Source organism: Vulpes lagopus, chromosome 12 (genome assembly GCF_018345385.1).
Source record: "Vulpes lagopus strain Blue_001 chromosome 12, ASM1834538v1, whole genome shotgun sequence".
NCBI classification, from domain to species: domain Eukaryota; kingdom Metazoa; phylum Chordata; class Mammalia; order Carnivora; family Canidae; genus Vulpes; species Vulpes lagopus.
The window spans coordinates 82777486-82796636 of NC_054835.1; the positions used below are offsets into that span (position 1 = coordinate 82777486).

General features: G+C 38.8%; 1 protein-coding gene across 1 annotated transcript in view; it reads right to left on the bottom strand.

The window, feature by feature from the left end:
- Nucleotides 1–16809: 16809 nt before the first annotated feature.
- The window catches only part of GC (GC vitamin D binding protein), a 34530-nt gene continuing 32188 nt past the window's right edge, over nucleotides 16810–19151 (bottom strand). The window contains exon 13 of the mRNA XM_041725590.1: nucleotides 16810–16985. The gene's annotated coding sequence lies outside the window, so the exon portion shown is untranslated. The remainder of the gene's footprint in view (nucleotides 16986–19151) is intronic.

The following is a 19151-nucleotide window of genomic DNA, read 5'->3' on the forward strand; positions in this document are numbered from 1 at the left end:
CAAGCTATTATGTACATCTATATTACTGCCAAATGAATTATATACCAAACATAGAATTACAGAAAAAAAGAGAAATTTGTTGCAGTGTAGTTCTTTGGAAAAAGAGATGAGGAAGTTGGGGCACCTGAGTGGCTCAGTGGTTGAGCGTTTGCCTTCAGCTCAGGTCATGATCCTGGGGTCCTGGGATCAAGTGCCGCATCGGGCTCCTCACAGGGAGCCTGCTTCTCCCTCTGAATATGTCTCTGCCTCTCTTTCTCTCTCAAGAATAAATAAATAAATAAATAAATAAATAAATAAATAAATAAATACTCTTAAAATAAAAAAAGAGAGTTGAGGTAGTTAAAGGATGCTTCCTGGTGGTGACTACGGCTAGTTTTGCTTTGCATCTTAATTTTGCTAGGTTATAACATCAAATATTCTCAAAGTGATGAGACCTAATGAAGTCAAAGAAGCACACTGACTCGTAGGAATTTTGTTTTGATGACTTGATGCCTTTGGTATCTTTAGAATAGGCTTTAAAGCAATACCTGAGAGGGTGTGGCAACTCTTGTCACATAATATATAACACAGTATTTTAACTTAGAAGTAATATAATTGATGATTGTGATAAACAAAGCCAATTTAAGGAGGAGCCAGCTACATTAGCTTCTGCAATCTAGGTTATTGGTATCTCTCAGTTACTAGTCTCTGTAGTGTTTTGCTAAGATTAGAAGCTCACCAGGCCTACCTGGTGCCTTCAGGTTGACTCTGCATTCCTTGGGGAGGAATCCACAAGGCTATGGGTTACAGTTCCACATCAGAGGGCCCTTAGGGGACTCTTTCAAGGAGCTATAGTGAGAACTGATTGAGCCAGAATATCGAGATTCCTTCAGGACTTAGATATCCAAGGCTTGGAACTTTCTGTAGCCACTTAGACTAGCGAGGATTCTGTGAGGTGTTTCTGGACCATGAGCTGTTCTGTGCAGACTCTGACCCTGTGAGAGTCAGCCTAAAGCTACTGGCGTACACCCTCAAACATCAGGAGAAAGGGGTGGTAGGAATAGTAGGTCTGTGAGAGTCTAAATGCTATGAAACAAAACCATAATAACAAAAAAAATTGAGGATAACATTTATTAATTGCTTTACTTGTCTTATCTATTTACTCATTATAATACCCCTTAGAGGTACTATTATTTTTCCCATTTTACAGATGAGGAAATAAATATATTGTTAATTGTCCAAGGTCTTACAGAGAGAAAATGGAATTTTTCTTTATGCTAAATGAAGAAGATTTAAAGGGCTTAAGGTAGAAAAAGAGGACATAACTATTTAAATGTATCATGAGGGTCACCTGGGTGGCTCAGCGGTTGAGTGTCTGCCTTTGGCCCAGGGCATGATTCCAGAGTCCCGGGACCGAGCCCCACATGGGGCTCCCTGCGTGGAGCCTGCTTCTCCTTCTGCCTGTGTCTCTGCCTCTCTCTCGGTGTCTCTCATGAATAAATAAATAAAATCTTTAAAAAAAATAAATGTATCATAATCTTGCTATGGCTATAATATTCAATCATAGCATTAGATCTGGAAGATGTCCTTTGATTTTGTGGTAAGTAATCAGAAACCTCAACTTGCTCATTTGCCCAAGACCATACAGTTAACAAATAGAGCCGACAGTGAAAACTCAAGTCAACCAAGGCAAAGTCCTTCCATCAACTTTCTCATAGTGGAATTCAGAATGGTATGACAGTGGAACTGGCGTCCTGCAATCATACAGTAACCAGGATTCTGCTACCATCTAGTGTGTCAGCTGAGTAATATTCTCTAAAAAGCTTCAGAAACTGGGCACAGAGCAGCACCCACAGGCACACAGTGGTCAGAGATACAAGGGGAAGAAGGAATTGGAGTGGTTATTCAGTGTACTGGCAATATTTTGCAGGTGGGAGTTGGGAGGTTTGAAAGAAATTTCTGCAGTCACACAGTGTGATGGTGAGACTGGGATAAAACTCTGGTCTCTTCGCTTTTGTTCAGTTCAGTGCTCTTTTCCTCTGTGACTCCACTGATGGGAAACAAAAGTTCCTTTCTTTTTTTTTTTTTTTTTTTTTTAAAGATTTTTATTTATTTATTTATGAGAGAGAGAGAGAGAGAGAGAGAGAGAGAGAGAGAGAGAGAGAAAAGCAGGCTCCAAGCAGGGAGCCTGATATGGGACTTGATCCCAGGACTCCAGGATCATGCCCTGAGCCGAAGACAGGAGCTAAGCTGCTGAGCCACCCAGGGATCCCCCAAAAATTCCTTTCAATTCAGACTCCAAAATCAGTGTATTTTCCTAAAATATTGTGAAGCTTTGGGCATGTGCAGTACCAACTCAACTTTCTTAGTTATGTTAATGGGAGGGAAAACTGGTGTGTAACACGGACACATATCCATGTCTCCATATCTATATATTTACTGGCTAGGTCTCTACCTTGATCGATACATATAATCTTTTTTTGGTTAACATTAGAATAAATTTCCATTTCTTGGGCACTTGATTACTTATTTCAGCCTTCAAATACCACTGCTGGTCAGTATTTTTTAAAAGTTAATCAGCTTAGGGACACCTGGGTGGCTCAGTCAGTTAAGTGTCTGACTCTTGGTTCTGGCTCAGGTCATGATCTCAGGGTTGTGAGATTGAGCCTCGCGTTCATGCTCCATCCTCATTCGAGAGTCTGTTTGAGATGTGCTCTCTCTCTCTCTCTCTCTCCTCCTCCTCTGCCCCTCCCTCTCACATAAATAAACTTTTTAAAAAATGTTAAGTTTTAAAAAGGTTAATAGAGTATGCCTAACAAAGATACAGTATACAGCAATAAAATATACTTTATGCCATCATAGTCTTAGCAGTATAGGAGATTAAAGCAAGTTTCAAAGATGCTTATTTCAAAAATAGATTTTTATTTCTACTTCTGATAAATTTATTTTTCATGTCAGGTACAATACACGATTTAGCACAATGAACTTTTTTTATATGTATGTATGTATATATATATATATATATTAATTTATGATAGTCACGCAGAGAGAGAGAGAGAGAGGCAGAGACAAAGGCAGAGGGAGAAGCAGGCTCCATGCACCGGGAGCCCAACGTGGGATTCCATCCCGAGTCTCCAGGATCGGGCCCTGGGCCAAAGGCAGGTGCCAAACCGCTGTGCCACCCAGGGATCCCTGTATGTATATTTTTTTATTGGAGTTCGATTTGCCAACATGTAATACCCAGTGCTCATACCCGTCAGGTGCCCCCCTCAGTGCCCGTCATCCAGTCCCCTCATCCTCCCACCCACCTCCCCTTCCATTACCCCTTGTTCATTTCCCTGAGTTAGGAGTCTCTTATGTTTTGTCACCCTCTCTGATTTTTCCCACTCATTTTCTCTCCTTTTCTCTTATAATCCCTTTTGCTACTTTTTTTACATTCCCCATATGAGTGAAACCATATGATGATTGTTGTTCTCCGATTTACTTATTTCACTCAGCATAATACCCTCCAGTTCCATCCACATCGAAGCAAATGGTGGGTATTTGTCGTTTCTAATGACTGAGTAATATTCCATTGTGTATGTGTGTGTGTGTGTGTGTGTGTGTGTGTGTGTATATATATATTCGATTGTATGTATATATAGACCACATCTTTATCCATTTATCAGTTGATGGACACCAAGGCTCCTTCCACAGTTTGGCTATTGTGGACATTGCTGCTATAAACATTGGGGTGCAGGTGTCCCGGCATTTCATTGCATCTGCATCTTTGGGGTAAACCCCAAACAGTGCAATTGCTGGGTCGCAGGGCAGGTCTATTTTTAACTCTTTGAGGATCCTCCACACAGTTTTCCAGAGTGGATGCACCAGTTCACATTCCTACCAACAGTGCAAGAGGGTTTTCCTTTCTCTGCATCCTCTCTAACATTTGTTTCCTGTCTTGTTAATTTGACCTAGGAATAAACCTAACCAAAGAGGTAAAGGATCTATACCACAATAAACTTTAAAATATTCTTTAGGAACTGGCTTGAATCTATGCATGACATGGACAGTAACTTAAAATGATGGCTCCTTCTCTCGTCACATTTGCTGGTTTGTTTCTTCAGTTCTTTTAACTAAAACACTGTAGTGACTATCTGGGGGCGTAGGAACTGTTCTTGTCTTTTTTTTTTTAATATCTTGACCATAGGGAAAGTTTTAGAGATTTTCTTGATTTTTACCTCATTTCTATATGTTCTCTACATAATTCTCCAATAGATAGAAATCATCATCGAGTGTCTTATCAGTTAACATCTTCAATTTTGCAAAATGCTGGACACATTTAAAAAACTGTGCCATATCTTCAGCAATTTTGTAGCAGCCCCAGAAAGGAAAGAAGGGATGGAAGGAGGAAGGAAACTTTAAAATCTTCAGACCCCCCCCCCCCAAAAATAAAATCAAATCTTCAGACCCACACAAAAGTATATGAAATGAATCAGGCTATTAGAATATAGCCTGATGAGTGGGTAGGAAATTATTTTCTGACCGAACCATGAAAAGTTTCTTCTACCATAACTTTGGCATAATAAGGAAAAGCTGCCTTTTTCTTAACTGCCATGCCCAGTGGATAGAGACCATGAGGTACACAAGTTGAGCACATGGCGCTGAGGTCAGCCTGCCTGGCTGTGAATCCCTGCTCCACCACCATATACTAATGGGAAGCCTTCAGCCAGTCAGTTAATCTCCTATGTTGTCAATTTTCTGCTTTATTAAATTGGCATAATTACTGTAGCTATTTCATAGAGCTTTGTGTGTGTGTGCTGGAATAAGATAGTGTAGTTAAAGTGTTTTGAACAATGCTTGGCACGCAGTAAACACTAATTTTCAGCTATTATAATAATTGTTATTAATGGCTCCAGTTAGGGATCTTGAAGCAATTAAAGTCTAGGCTTAACTCGGTGGAACCATGAATCAGATAACCTTTCTCGTGAACCAATCTCTGTTTTAACACTTAGGACGAATTCTGTTCCTTCAAGAATAGTTCTTCAATGTTCTGAAAAGATCAGAGTTTCCTCTGACTGTGTTAAATCTGGCTCTCCTCTACAACGCAGGGGCAGGACTCAAACCGGGGGAGCCATTATCCCTTTTCTTTCTCAACAATTGTTAGAATTGCTTGGTATTACAAGAGTAAATGACAATGTAGGTTACTCTTCAACAGCACATGGAAGATGCTAAGTTTTGGTCTACTCCTTGGCTCACTGGTCCCTGGGCAGGAGACTACAGGCACACCTGATCTGAGAGCGATATCTTTATGGCAGGTTGAGCCTATACCAAGAAGACATGAGTACTGGATCCCTGGGTGATACACATAGGAATTTTTTTTTTTTTTTTTGTATACCACATAATACCGTCCTCACCTCCTTCAGCTATTATCATAGACCACAGGAGAGGTATTGGAAAAGCAACGGACAGTGTGGAGCTGGACATATCGCTGTAGGAATGATGAAGTCCTGGCATAGCATTTTGAGCTTTCAGGCCTCAATTCCATATCTGAGTTGGAATCGTTTTTCTTTCTTGTTGGATCTCAAGTGCAGAAGGTTAGTTAATCATGTTAATCATACTGGTTAATGCACATTATCATCTTTGGTTCACGTAAAGCTCAGCTCCTGTTTTTTTTTTTTTTTTTAAAGATTTTATTTATTTATTCATGACACACACACACACACACACACACACACACACACACACACAGAGGCAGACACAAGCAGAGGAAGAAGCAGGCTCCATGCAGGAAGCCCGATGTAGGACTTGATCCGGGACTCCAGGATCACACCCTGGGCCAAAGGCAGGCTCTAAATGCTGAGCCACCCAGGTGTCCCAAGCTCAGCTCTTTTTAAATTTACCCCCATTCCTTATACCCCCACTTCCCTCTGCCTGTAAGTAATCATTCTGTGTGCTTTCATTGTATCTGTTCTGGTTAAATATAAAGATTTTGTTATGTGTTATGTATTTTTAATTGGAATAGTTGGTAATGTGTAAGAACATCATTGTGTTTTGTATTTTTTTTTTGCCAGCACTGTGATTTTAAGATCCATCCATGTTGCCATGTGTACATTGTTTTGTACGTTTAACATCTGCATAATATTCCACAGTGTGCATCCATTACATTTTACCTGTTTCTTCTTCTAGGCTAGGGCTGGATAGTCAGTTTTTGTTTGACTGTCTGGCTCCACAAATAGATTACCCATTCCTCCTGATACTATAATACGCTCTAGGCCCATTTGGAATATTTTCTCCCCTAGTTGTAGGATAGCCATTTCTCCAAGGATCCCTAGTTCCTTGTATTGGAGAGAATTATCTTAGAAACTTAGGTTGGAGTGTTAAGCATGTTCATTGCTTTGGGTTATCATTTCTTTGAGGCCTTCCCTACTGACAGAGCATGCACATATGTGTGTATACTAAACCTTGGAGATTATATATATATATATATATTTATATATATATATATATCCATATATATTTCTATGTGCATTGGGGCTAGGCAGGGAAAGGGAAAGGAAAGGCCCAGAGTCAGGCTCCTACCCATTCCAAGAAAACAGAGATAAGACAGTAAAAACAGAGAAAAATAAGAAGCCTGGCTCCCTAGCTCCGAAATGTTAGGGAGTATCCCCCTTTAATGGCTACTAAGTAATCACAGAAACTCACCAGACCACAAAGAAATATGTCATCAAGGTGTTATCAATAGTCCCTGCTCAAAAGAAGACCGCACAAGAATCTCAAGGTCATGGGCTCCGTGGCTAGGTTCTCCATAAAAGACTGCCACTAAAAGCCTTCAGTGGCAACCCTGTGGGGACCCCTATCACTTCTGAGAGCTTTCTCTGTATCTCTGCTTAGTATTCTTCTATCGCTTTGCTCACTCTTTGTTGTCCAAGAGATTCATTCTTTGACTTCGTGAGATAAGAACCTCTCCCATATCATCGTCATCTGTAACTATCTAAAGTTAAACATGAGTTCTTACTGATGTCATTAATTCTACTCCGTTACCACATGGATTATTTCAGCCTCCTCTCTTGGCTTATTTGTAAATGTCCGTCCCAACAGTGAGCAACCTGGCTCCTACTGTCTTTCATCCACTTAATTAATCATTCAGTTCCAGGACACATGTATAGCAGCATCAAAATGATTAACAAGTATCCCCATGGGAAATAACTTTATCAACTGGAGCACAGTGCTTACATGAGACTCTGTTCGCCTTTAGTCTTACAGACTTGGTTTCTGAAGTTATGTAGGTTGACCATTTCCCCTAATCCTTCTGGTGAAGTTATTTCATTCATTTGTAACACAGTTAAATTCTCTTGTCACAGTCTGCATTCTTTCCTGTGACCTTTGACTTCATACATGATGTTTTTAAAGTTGCATATGTTGAGGTTCACTATTTGGTTGTGGGTTTTGACAAATGCATAATGTCATTTGTCCAGCATCACAGAATCATGCAGAATAGCTTCACTAGCCAAAAAAATCCCCTGTGGTTCCCCTAGTCATGCATTAAAATGCATAGTATTTTAATTTTTTTCTTTGTGGATTTTATTTCCTAATTGTTGGTTGAAAACCTTGTCGGTTTTCAAATTGCAAATGTATATATATATTTTGTGTCTGCATATGTCTGTGAAGTTTACCATTAGTATACTTTGTTGAATAGAACTCCTTAACCTTGAGGTAATAAACTTCATCACTATTTTGCCTATGATTTTTCCTTTTTGAATTTTTTAAAGTAGGCTATTCCTGACCCCATGTTAAGAATATGTTTACTTACGTTTTTCTCTATTAAATCCAGAGCATTATAATTTTACCTTAAATACGTTAGTCCATTTGTATCTTCACATATGTTGTTTGACAGCATCCCAATTTAATTTTTCTATACAACGAAGAAAAATTCTACACCACCTATAAAATAATTCAATCTTTTCACATTGATTTATGATGCCATTACTATAGTTTTAAGTTCCCATATATGCCTGGATTTCTATTTTATTTTACTTAACTATTTGTATATTATTGTATTATTTATTATTTCTATGGCTTTGTATTATATCTTAATATCTGTTTATGTACATTCTCATTCTTCTTTTTTTAGGCTTATTTATTATAGATTTTTAAATTTCTACATACATTTTTCCAAAAAGGATTTTGAATGAATTGTTAAAAAATTCATCTAGAATTTTAATGGGGGATTGTATTTAATTTATAGATAATTTGAAGAGGATTCATATTTGTATAATAGTGAGTCATTTGCTTCAAGAGCATGGACTGTCTTTTCACTTATTTAGCCATCTTTTATGATTTTATTAGCATTTTAAACTTTGCTGAATGCACAAGCAGATTTTAGAAGCTTTCTTCTGCTTACTCTGCCCGAGGTTGAATCCACTACAGTTCAACTTCTCTTCCCACTCTCCAGCCTTCAGACTCTCCAAAGAGTTTCATAATTATTGTTCTATGGTTGTTAGTTCTTCAAATCATTTTAGTTTCCTTTCACATTTGTAGTTTTCCAGGCTTGGAGGAAAGAGTGCTAGCAGCTTGCTTTAAGTCACCATCCTGAAGAGCTTAATACAATTTGTTGTTAAACCTATGTGAATGAGGTTGTATATGTTGGGGGAGTATGGGAAGAAGTCACCTACTTGATCCATTTTGGTACCTGTAAAACACATATCTGACCTGAAACTGCAGGCCCAGGGGGAAGAGCACAGATAGAAGCCCTCATAGCTCATCTCTAAATAGTTGAAGGTTTGAAATAAATCTGACAAACTCTTAAAAAATATGTTCTATCCTCCTTGTTTGGCAAACGATTTTATAATGACCTGAAAATCCAGGTTTAAGCTTGAAATTCTTAGATCCCTCTGAATTCTGTAACAGAACTTGGCAAAATGCAGAAAGCCAGCCTCTGCCCTGTGGCCTGTCTCTGTTTCCTTCCCAGATCCAACTCTGTCTGCCTCTGTGATGATCTCATCCATATGCATATGCATACCTTGGTCCACATGTCTAAACCCTGTCCACATCCTCTATGAACAACTGCCTCTTGGTCCACCAACAGCGTGGTCTCCCAAGAGATTCCTGTGCAAGTGCCGGAATGGAATGAAATTCTGGCATCCTGTGTATTAGAATGAGGTCTGGAAGGAGGAAGAGTAGATCTTAGGGTGGGCATGTTCCTTTGGCTCCATGGATGCCTGGCTCCATGGGGAAGGTCCTGGTTGGACAAAGTTGAGAATAAGGTACCCTAAAGTATGGTGCCCAGAGCTGGAGCTCCGTGTGCTTAGGTCTAAGACGTGTACCGGTCAAGTACTATTGCTTCTCTTAGGCTTTGAGGAAAGATGTATCATCCATTCCATTTAAATTCTGAAGAGGCATAGCTATTGCCTAACCCCCTGATGCAGGGGAGAGCTTTCTGTTTTGGGGTGAAATGAAGTATGGATTATGAGAAGAGAGATATCTTCCCCCAAATCCCTTTTCTTTTCATTCTGCCTGAATAATGTAGATATGAATCACAAGTTCCCCTTAGCCTGGCTATTTCTTTTTGAGTAATTAAAGATTTTATTCATTTGAGAGAGAGCAAGAGCATGAATGGTGGGGAGAAACAGAGGGGGAGAGACAAGCAGACGCCCCACCGAGCAGGGAGCCCCAAGCAGAGCTGGATCCTAGGACTCTGGGATCATGACCTGAGCTGAAGGCAGACACTTATTTGACTGAGCCACCCAGGCGCCCTGAGTCTGGCTAGGGTTAGGGTTAGGGTTCATTTTCGAAATGAAACTTCACTAAGTATGGACAGTGTGGTTGTTTTAAAGTTGTGTTATGGTTGGGTTTAAAATCAAATAATGTGTTTTCTTAATTATCTGTGCATAGAAAAAGGGGCTCAGTCCTGAAAAGTCCACATCACTGAGGTTCTTAGCATTTTACCTAATCGGATAAAAGTCTTTTATTATGGAGGGGAGGGTGAAGAGGATGATATGATCCTTGTTTCTATTTTATAAAGATTGTGTTCTGGACTGGCAGAGTCACAAATCAATCTCTGATAGGGGTCAAAGGTACTGTATTTTGTATAAAGTAGCAGAAACGAATCAAATCTCACAGGTGTGCCAGAGAGACTGTGGCATTTAAATGACTGGTTATTTCTTGTCCTTCCTGTGTCTCAAATCTTCATGAAATAGGTGAATGGTAAATAATGATGATCCCATCGCACTTGGAGTACAAACAAAGGTGTGGGTGTATCTCGGTGGCCCTGAGAGCCTGAGTTTCTAGGTGGAAGTCCAGTCCTTCCGTGTTTTCCATATACAGCTCATAAACTTAAGCAGAGGAATGGAGGCAGTGACCAGTCTCACAGACCGTGCTCCAGAGAGAACTGTCTCTTCTTTTTAATTAAGTGTCAAACCACAGCACATCCTGGCTTCATGGTTGCTTTTCAGGAATAGCTAAGAAATAGAAGAAAGACCTGGAAGATCTATTTACAGTAATAGTGATCTATCCTATATTTGTGGCAATAATGATGCAGTCATAACATTTTTAACATGTCAGAAATTTTTACTCAATGTTTGCATTATATTTATGCAGTGTTTCCATGGTTATGGGGAAATGCTAAGAACAACCATTTTGAGGCATAGTCATGCTAATTAAAAATTATATAATTGCCTATATATAATTGCCAATTGATTAAAGTATTGATTTTATTTGAATCATGATTAGTCACAGGTTTCATCATTGCCATCTTTGAGTTAATAATTGATGATGCATCACTATGCAATTCTCTGCTTTTTCCATAGAGACAATTAGAAGTTATAGTCCAGCTGAGTGTATTTGTTAGTTTAACTTGAGTGCCTTAGATGTCATAATTGGGAACAAATAATGACAATGAGCCAGATACGATAAACTGGATGAGAAAAACTCAATGGAGGCTGGAATTTACTTTTTTCGGTGTTAAGTTTGTAGAAGCATTGGTCTTATTCTGAATTTATATTAGTTTCTTATTTTTATCCGATTAATTTTATACCTAAACTTATTTTATGAACTACTCCTCAGATTACTAGTATAGAGAGTAATTTTATTTTATTTTTAAAGATTTTATTTATTTATTCACGAGAGACACACAGAGAGAGGCAGAGAGCAGGCTCCATGCAGGGAGCCTGATGTGGGACTCGATCCCAGATCCCGGGATCACGCCCTGAGCCAAAGGTAACGCTCAACCACTGAGCCACCCAGGCATCCCTATAGGAGTAATTTTTAAAAAGATGTTGGTGATTGGACTCCTATTTACATTATTTCTCCAGCCTTAGGAGTGCTTTGTCATATTCTGCATAACCACTGCCAATGACAAATATGTTGATCTACAATTTTGTACTGATGGTGGTTTTAAAACGCAGATGGCAAAACAATGTTTACTTTGCAAATATTGCAATGATATTCCATTGATCCAAAAATGCAGTCTATCTCACCTCCTCTCCAAGCTGGTTGGGTCTTTGCAGGGCCTGGTGACTAGAAGGCAGTGGGAAGGATGCTGCCTGACTTCTGAGGCTTTATTAGAAAGGACAGCCTCTACTGTTTTATTTTGGTATACTTGGAAGAAATCAGCAGCCACTGAAGTGGGAAGGGTCTAGCTGAGGCTAGACCTCCACTGAGGCTGCCTGTGGAGACCACCTGAATAGACCGCCAGGAGAGAGGTGCTCCAGGAGCCCCACAGTCTGGTTCCTTCCATCCTGGTGCAGCTTATGTGAATGAAAATACTTTCAGGATGGGCCCAGCCACTGCCTGACTGCAACTTCCTGAGAAACCCTGAGCTCAGTAAACACTGATGGGTGTGTTCAAATTTTTAATGAAGGCTATTGTCTGAAGCTGCTCTGTCAAGGTAGCGTTTCACTGAGCAGCAGGTAAGTGGCACAGTCGCCAAGTAGCACCCACTATACCTGACTTAGAAAAAGCGCTGAGCAAACGTTCCCAGGCTTTGCTGTTAGCTTGTGTGCATCTCACTGAACCTATTTTATCTGTAGATTAGATGCATTAGGACCCAGATTATCTGCCTCACATAAATGTGATGAAGATTGGATGAGATAATATAGGAAAGTTTTTGAAAAAATAATACTGAAACCACTTAAAAACATAAAGTTAAACAAAAATCAATGGCTGTATTATCGCTTCAGTGAAGCTCATTTTTTAAAAAGATTTCCTTCCTTCTTTCCCTCTCTCCTTCCCTCCTTTCTTCCTTCTTTGCAAGTGGGGTGGGGGGGGGCAGAGAGAGAGAAAGAACCTCCAGAAGACTCCATGCTCCACACAGAGCCTGACCCCACCACCCAGAAAGCATGACCTGAGGGGAAATCAAGAGTTGGATGGGATGCTCAAGGGACAGAGGCCCCCAGGCATCCCTCAGCGAAGCTTGATTTTAAGGTCTCCTTTATCCTTGTTCCTGAACACCTCCCCTCCTCTGTTCTTAGCCTTTGTTTCAGGACCCCAGGACCACGCTGAGATAGACTCTGGCTGGAGCATGTACACAGTTACTGTTGAAACTGGCTAGATCCTATATTTCTTATAAAGCTGCAGCCCCTGCCTCTGGGAGGGCTTGCAGGTTTTGAAGGCATAGCCTGCTGCAGCCTCCTTTGCCTGGCAAAGCAATAAAACTATTATTGTTCCTCTTTATCCCAAACTCTATCTTGGAGTTACCGCTTGGATCCAAATCACAGAGGTCAGTTATGGACAACACCACAGTGTATAAAAAATGAAACACTCTACTGTATTTTACATTTTCTTACCTAATCTTAGCAGGAGTTTAATATTGAGATGATAATCATACTCCATCACTAATGTTATCTTTTAAGAGAGAAAAATGGGTTAATTTTTTTTCTCAACATTTTAAACATTTTCAGGAACAAAATGAAACATTTAGACAGATCAATTGGTCTGTTGTGTACAAAGTTGCCAAATTCACACAGCTGTTAAAATCTCTGAGAATAAAGTTTGAAAATTCTGTATCTTGTTTACTTGACTTTTCATATTGTTCTAAATAGAGCTGCAACACAAAGTAAGCACATTACAGGTGATTAGGTACTGTCCACTTAATGAAAATGTGGTTCCAGGGATCCCTGGGTGGCGCAGTGGTTTGGCGCTTGCCTTTGGCCCAGGGCGCGATCCTGGAGACCCGGGTTCGAATCCCACATCAGGCTCCCGGTGCATGGAGCCTGCTTCTCCCTCTGCCTATGTCTCTGCCTCTCTCTCTCTCTCTCTCTCTCTGACTATCATAAATAAATAAAAATTAAAAAAAAAAAAAAAAAGAAAAGAAAATGTGGTTCCAGAATAGATTTCTGCACAGCCATCTGCATGTAGGCCTGTCAACCACAAGGTGGAGGCAAAGATTTTTTATTTGAAACAGGCATGCCCTCCCGAGTCTTTCTTGGTGCAGCATACAGCAGTGTAAAGATCCACATTTCTAGGATTGTGGCATGAGAAAAGGCACCTAATTCATTGTTGGAAACTTTCTTATTGGGGCAGAAGCAATAGAGGAATTCCAAACCCCTCATCTGTGGATGGGTGACTAGGTACTATTGTTAATTGCATGATAGACTTTGTCGAAAAGCATTAATTATAAAATGAGGAGCCATGTGGTGGTGTGTATAGTGGAAGAAATAATGAGGTACTTTCTTGGCCTAATGGAGAAAAGAATATCTCAGATCCTGAAAGAAATGGACAAGAAAAAAATAGATTCTTGGAAAGTCCATCTTTTGACTTGAATATCTATGACTGGATTTTCTTTAATGCTCCCATTAAATATATAAATTTCATTCCATAACCGACAGTGTTTTCTTTTTTTCTAAAAGATTATTTATTTATTTATTCATAGAGACAGAGAGAGAGAGAGAGGCAGAGACACAGGCAGAAGAAGAAGCAGGCATCATACAGAGAGCCTGACGTAGGACTCGATCCAGGGTCTCCAGGATCACGCCCTGGGCTGCAGGTGGTGCTAAACCACTGCACCACCAGGGCTGTCCCTGACAGTGTTTTCATAATGCAATGGCAGACTGAGAGAAAGTGATATTAGATTTTCACTCTTGCTCAGCATGACCACTTAGCCAACAGGTCTGTAACAGGTTGATTTAAGATGCTTCCTTTTCTTTAATTTGAGTGACAGTGACAAGCTTCAAAAGCAGTGACTTGCAGGCTTTTGCCCAGCAGGTTCCATTCAAGGCAGATTAAACCTGAATCTCTGAGAGTCACTGAGCACTGAAGGTGAGACTTTGGTGGTGGGGAGAGGTGCACAAGAGGAAGACCAGAGTCCTAAAAACACAAGCTTCTAGGCCTTCTTATTTATTTTTAGCTATTTGGAAATTGTGTGAATTGTCAAGTTGACTCAGTTTTGTTTCGTTAGAGCACATTGTTGTTAAATTAAATGACATAATAGAAAGGCTTTCTCCTTGTTATATTTTAAAATTATAATCTCCATAAAAAGGAACTTTTTAAAAAAGAATTTCCAGGAAAAGGTATTAATACAGTAATCTTGTGTAGACCATTTAAGGGGATGGTTCTCAAATGATGGTTTAAGAATCATCTGTGGAATGACTTAGGCATCTAAGAAAACACAGGGAGGGTAGGATTATAAATTGAAAGACATCAAGCCTTGTAAAGGACAATGCAAGTTATAGAAGTTTTGTATGCTGGCTAAACTTTATGGGCCAACTGGACTAGGCTATGGTGGCCATTTGTTTAGTCAAATATTAGTTGAGATGTTGCTGTAAAGGTATTTTTTGGATGTGATTAACATCAACCACCAGCTTAAGTAAAGGAGATTAGACTTGATGATGTACATAGGCCTCAACCAGTCAAAGGTCTTAAAAGCAAAATTCTACCCAGTGTAGACTTCTATCTCAAGGCTGCAACACAGAAAACTGGTGCGAGTTTCAAGACTGTTGGCCTGCCTCTGTGGACATCAGACTCACTAGCTCCACAACTGTGTAAGCCAATTCTGCAAAGTCTTTCTGTTTCCCTAGCTTCTCTTAGTTCTATTTCCTTGGAGAACCCTTATTCATTGATATAGTTTGTAAGTGCCATTTTTAGAAAGAAAGGATTTTGTTTCTATTATGGTGAGTACTTCGTTTTTGGAAGAAAATGATAGGTGATGCATAAAAAAATAGACATTAACAAGTAAAATCAGCTGTAGTTGACAGTAGATGGAAATTCAAAATCATCTCTCTAATGAGTTGCACTTAGGAAGTAAGAGTGAATTTTGGCAATATCTTTTCAAAAGATCTCTGCTTCTCATAAAAATGGAACAAATGCAGCCATAAATAGTTTAGTCTTATCAATAAAGTCTAAAAACTTGTATTAGAATGATGATATATTTGGGTCAGAGATTCTTGATATAAAAACATGGAAGTTCAGAGTTTTCTGGAAAATATATTCAGGAGAACCATGAAGACACTGCTTCAACCCATCATGTAATATTTATTGAATACTTAGTGACAAAAAATACCTGGTTCTACTTGGTCAGGTACAAAAATGCTTGACCAAAATGGGCTTGTTTTAATGGTTAATGAATAACTTGCAAACATAGTTTCTCAAGGAGCAGAATTTTCCAAGATTAATTTTACAGAGCAATAAGTCTGGGTGATACTCAAAGAAAAAGGGATCAGTGGTTAAATTTAGAGAATACTAAATGGTATGCAGTCAATTGTGACCTTTCAAGAAAGATACATTATATTCTTTCCAGAACTAATTTCACCAAGGAAAACATTCTTCTAGTATGATCGTTAATCTTGCATGGCATACTGGACTTGAAGGCTAAGTCTCTGCTTTATTCTTCACTGTTTCCTTGGGCCACTCAATTGCCTTTTGGAGTTTCATTCTCTTATTTTTATCAATGATATTTACAGCTCAGAGTTGGTTTTGAAGCTTCAGGAAAGGTACTTTTGGAAGTAAAAAAGAACTTTAAGAAATCTAAAATCCTGCTTTAATATGTAGTGCATAGTTGCCTTTTTTTTCTTGGTAGTATCTGAAGAACTTTCTATTTGAGGTCAATTTCCCATTTTGGAATCTTCTATAGAAGCTGCAAGGGGAGAGACATTTTATTTCCCGGTTACCAGCAACTGAAGTCTTGGTATTTGACCTTGAGTTAATGAAATTTTCCCTCCTGGGACTTAGAATCTTGAGGAGTGATCAGGGATGATTTTGGTTAGTGTGACTCCATTTATATTTGCTATATAATTTGCTTCATCTTTACCATATAACTCTATATCTATCATGAGATAAAAGTATAACCTTTTTTTCAAAACAAAATACGTTGAGTTAGCAAGTTCATTTTTCCCTGAGCAAAGAAAGCACATAGAAACAATATCCTATACAATGTGCATATGGTAAATTGAATTAAGCTGAAATCGGGTTTTTAGGATTATGACACACTAAATTGCTCTGAATCCTTTTTAGCAAAGATGAAAAATGTTCAAACCACAGAAATTTTCATGCAAGGTAGATGTTACCTACTTAATGTAACACAACCTGCAGCTGGGAGCAGGAAGGTGTTCTCAGGAAGATGGTGGTGGTGGTTCTTTAAGAAGTGAGTGATCCCAGGGTATTTATGATGGAAGCCTGGCTAACTTTTTCTTAATGATACCTATCAAGGCTGAGAAGCAATCAATGAGTGGAGCTTAGTGTGTTGGGTATTTGAAAGTGGTTACTTAATGTTGTGAATCTTCTAAAAAGACACAGCAGAGACCTGGAAAAAAGCAGGGACTGGTGAGGTTAGGGCTACCTATCCCAGAATCTTTGTGACAATCACAGGGACAGAGCTGAATATCAACATTGTAACATTATCCCAGTAACATGTATGGATTGCATTATATTTATATTTATTTTTACATATTATTTTTATAACAAATTATCAAACATCATTGTATAAAGATATTGTAGCTGATAAAAGCAGGGATTATCCCACTGGTCTCCCCAGGAGCTCTGGTTTTGCTTAGGTTAGGTCATCAGATGTTCCCAGGGTGGTTCCAACACTAGATCTATGAGAATAATGAAAATAAATGTTAGAAAAACAGTGAATGGGCAACAATCATAATACTGCTCAGCAGATGTTTATAAAGTCAGGTTATTTTTATGTTTAAGGAGGAACCTGTCTAGCATGACACATATACCCACTATGACCCACCTGATGGATCCAGAATAAAAATGTAAGAAATTCCCAAGACTTGCATTTAAGACCATCACTCTTGTTATGTCAAGATTCATTATAGCTTTTCTTTTTTTCTTTGAACTAATGATGTGTGTAACTTGGTGCTCTGAGAATGAATGGCTCCAGCCATAACAAAAAATGCAGCAACCGTTAATACATGAGGCTCCTAGTCATGGGATTGAGATAATTTTTTTGGTAAAACAGTGTTAGTTTTTGTCAAATCCCATTCTACTTTGTGATGAGGCAAATACGTCCCCTCCATTCCTTGGTTACCAATCCACTACAGTAGAGTTCTATTTGCACAGTGCAAGAAATTCCATCTTTCATTGTACTCTCAGTTTATGCATTTGAAGATGAGATGGGAGACCCATCTGTGCTTTCCTCACTGGCTTCTCTCCTAGTGTAAGCACCTGGCTATGCTGAGTGTAATTCTGGTAGTGTTTTTTTTTTTTTTAAATCCAATTTGAATCTGCCATCGGATGAGCCTATTCCTTTATCGGTTGGCAACCCAGGGAACACTGTCTCCAAAACTGAAGGAAAAAGATAACTTGCTTTGTGGGATTTATCAGGAGGTGATAATTCTCTCTTCAGTGAGGCATGAGAATGTGGCCATAGTCAGTCAATTTTGGGGCTTGAAAAAAGTAAGTGGTCAAGATGATGACTCCGGTTTATCACCTTAGTTAAGAATGAAATAGCATCACACTGTTGGCTGGAAAACCTGAATTGTAGGTGTCCTTAAGGATGGGAACACCTTGAGATGAAGGCTTCAGCTCCTACAAGTTCAAATCTCAGAAGAAATATAGACTTTCATTGAGAAGAAATTCATAAGCATCCACAGTTGATCTAGCGATTTTAGAACAGCTTCCCATTGAACAATATGTGCCATTTCTGCCATGGGAGAGCTGACATGCTCTAGTAAAAGAAAACTCAGAAGAAAATGGATCTATTCTAGAGCAATTAAAAACATGAAAGAACTGCTGTATCTGGGGAAACTCATTTGAGTTTAGATTCACATTATCTGTAGTAGAAGCAGCAGCAGCAACTTTGCTGGTAGAACTGTCATTTCTTAGGCATTTTATATACATCCCTTCCCCTTCATCATTACAATAATGCTGAGAGATATTGTAATTTTCTTTTCATGAAAAAAGGGAACTGAGCTTTAGGGGGGATGAATAACTCACAAAGATAGGTAGTTGGAGTAGGAATTCTAATATAGATTGGATAATTCCAAAAGTTTCCATGACCACCCCTGTTATACTGCCTCTTGGGATGTTAATTTTCTTTTTTACTGTTTCATATTCAAAAGCTTATATTGAAAGCCTGGATGTGATGAACTGATTTAATTTCCTTAGTCAAGGGTCTTTGCCTCCATATCATTTTGAGAAATGTTGTTAATAAATCAGCAAAATAATAATCTTCTGTCATTGAAAAGACTCAGTTCAGTGAAGGTCTGAGATACACCAAAATGATTGTTTTCTTCATTTTTAATTTCAAAAGTAATATCTTTAAAATGAGCAAAATTAAATTTGGAAAGAATAATTTTGTTAATGTGCAGAATTGAGGTCACCTTCAGCTTAGGGTATGGATAATATTTTATGCCTTTAACATCTTCATCATTCATATTTAAGGGTGATAATATAATGTCTAAAATAAACAAATGCTAATACTTCAAATATGCTGCTTAATTTGAAAAATGCCTCTTTCCTCCTAGGAACCCTGTTGTCTTTGAGATGATGGACTCTGTCTTTAAATTCAATCTTTAAATTTAGAATTCTTCAAAATCCCTGCAGTGATCTCTATCTTGTCATTTTCTTAGATGTGAGATTATAATAGATGTAGTACCAAGCTGGGGACCTGGATTCTCGGTCTACAGAAGTCAGAAGTTAGTTGGTATATGCATATAAGCTCCTTAAGTTTTCCATATGCTTAATGTCTCCACTGTAATATGAGTTTGAATAGATGATAGTTAGAAAAGAGACTACTCAAATTGGTCTTG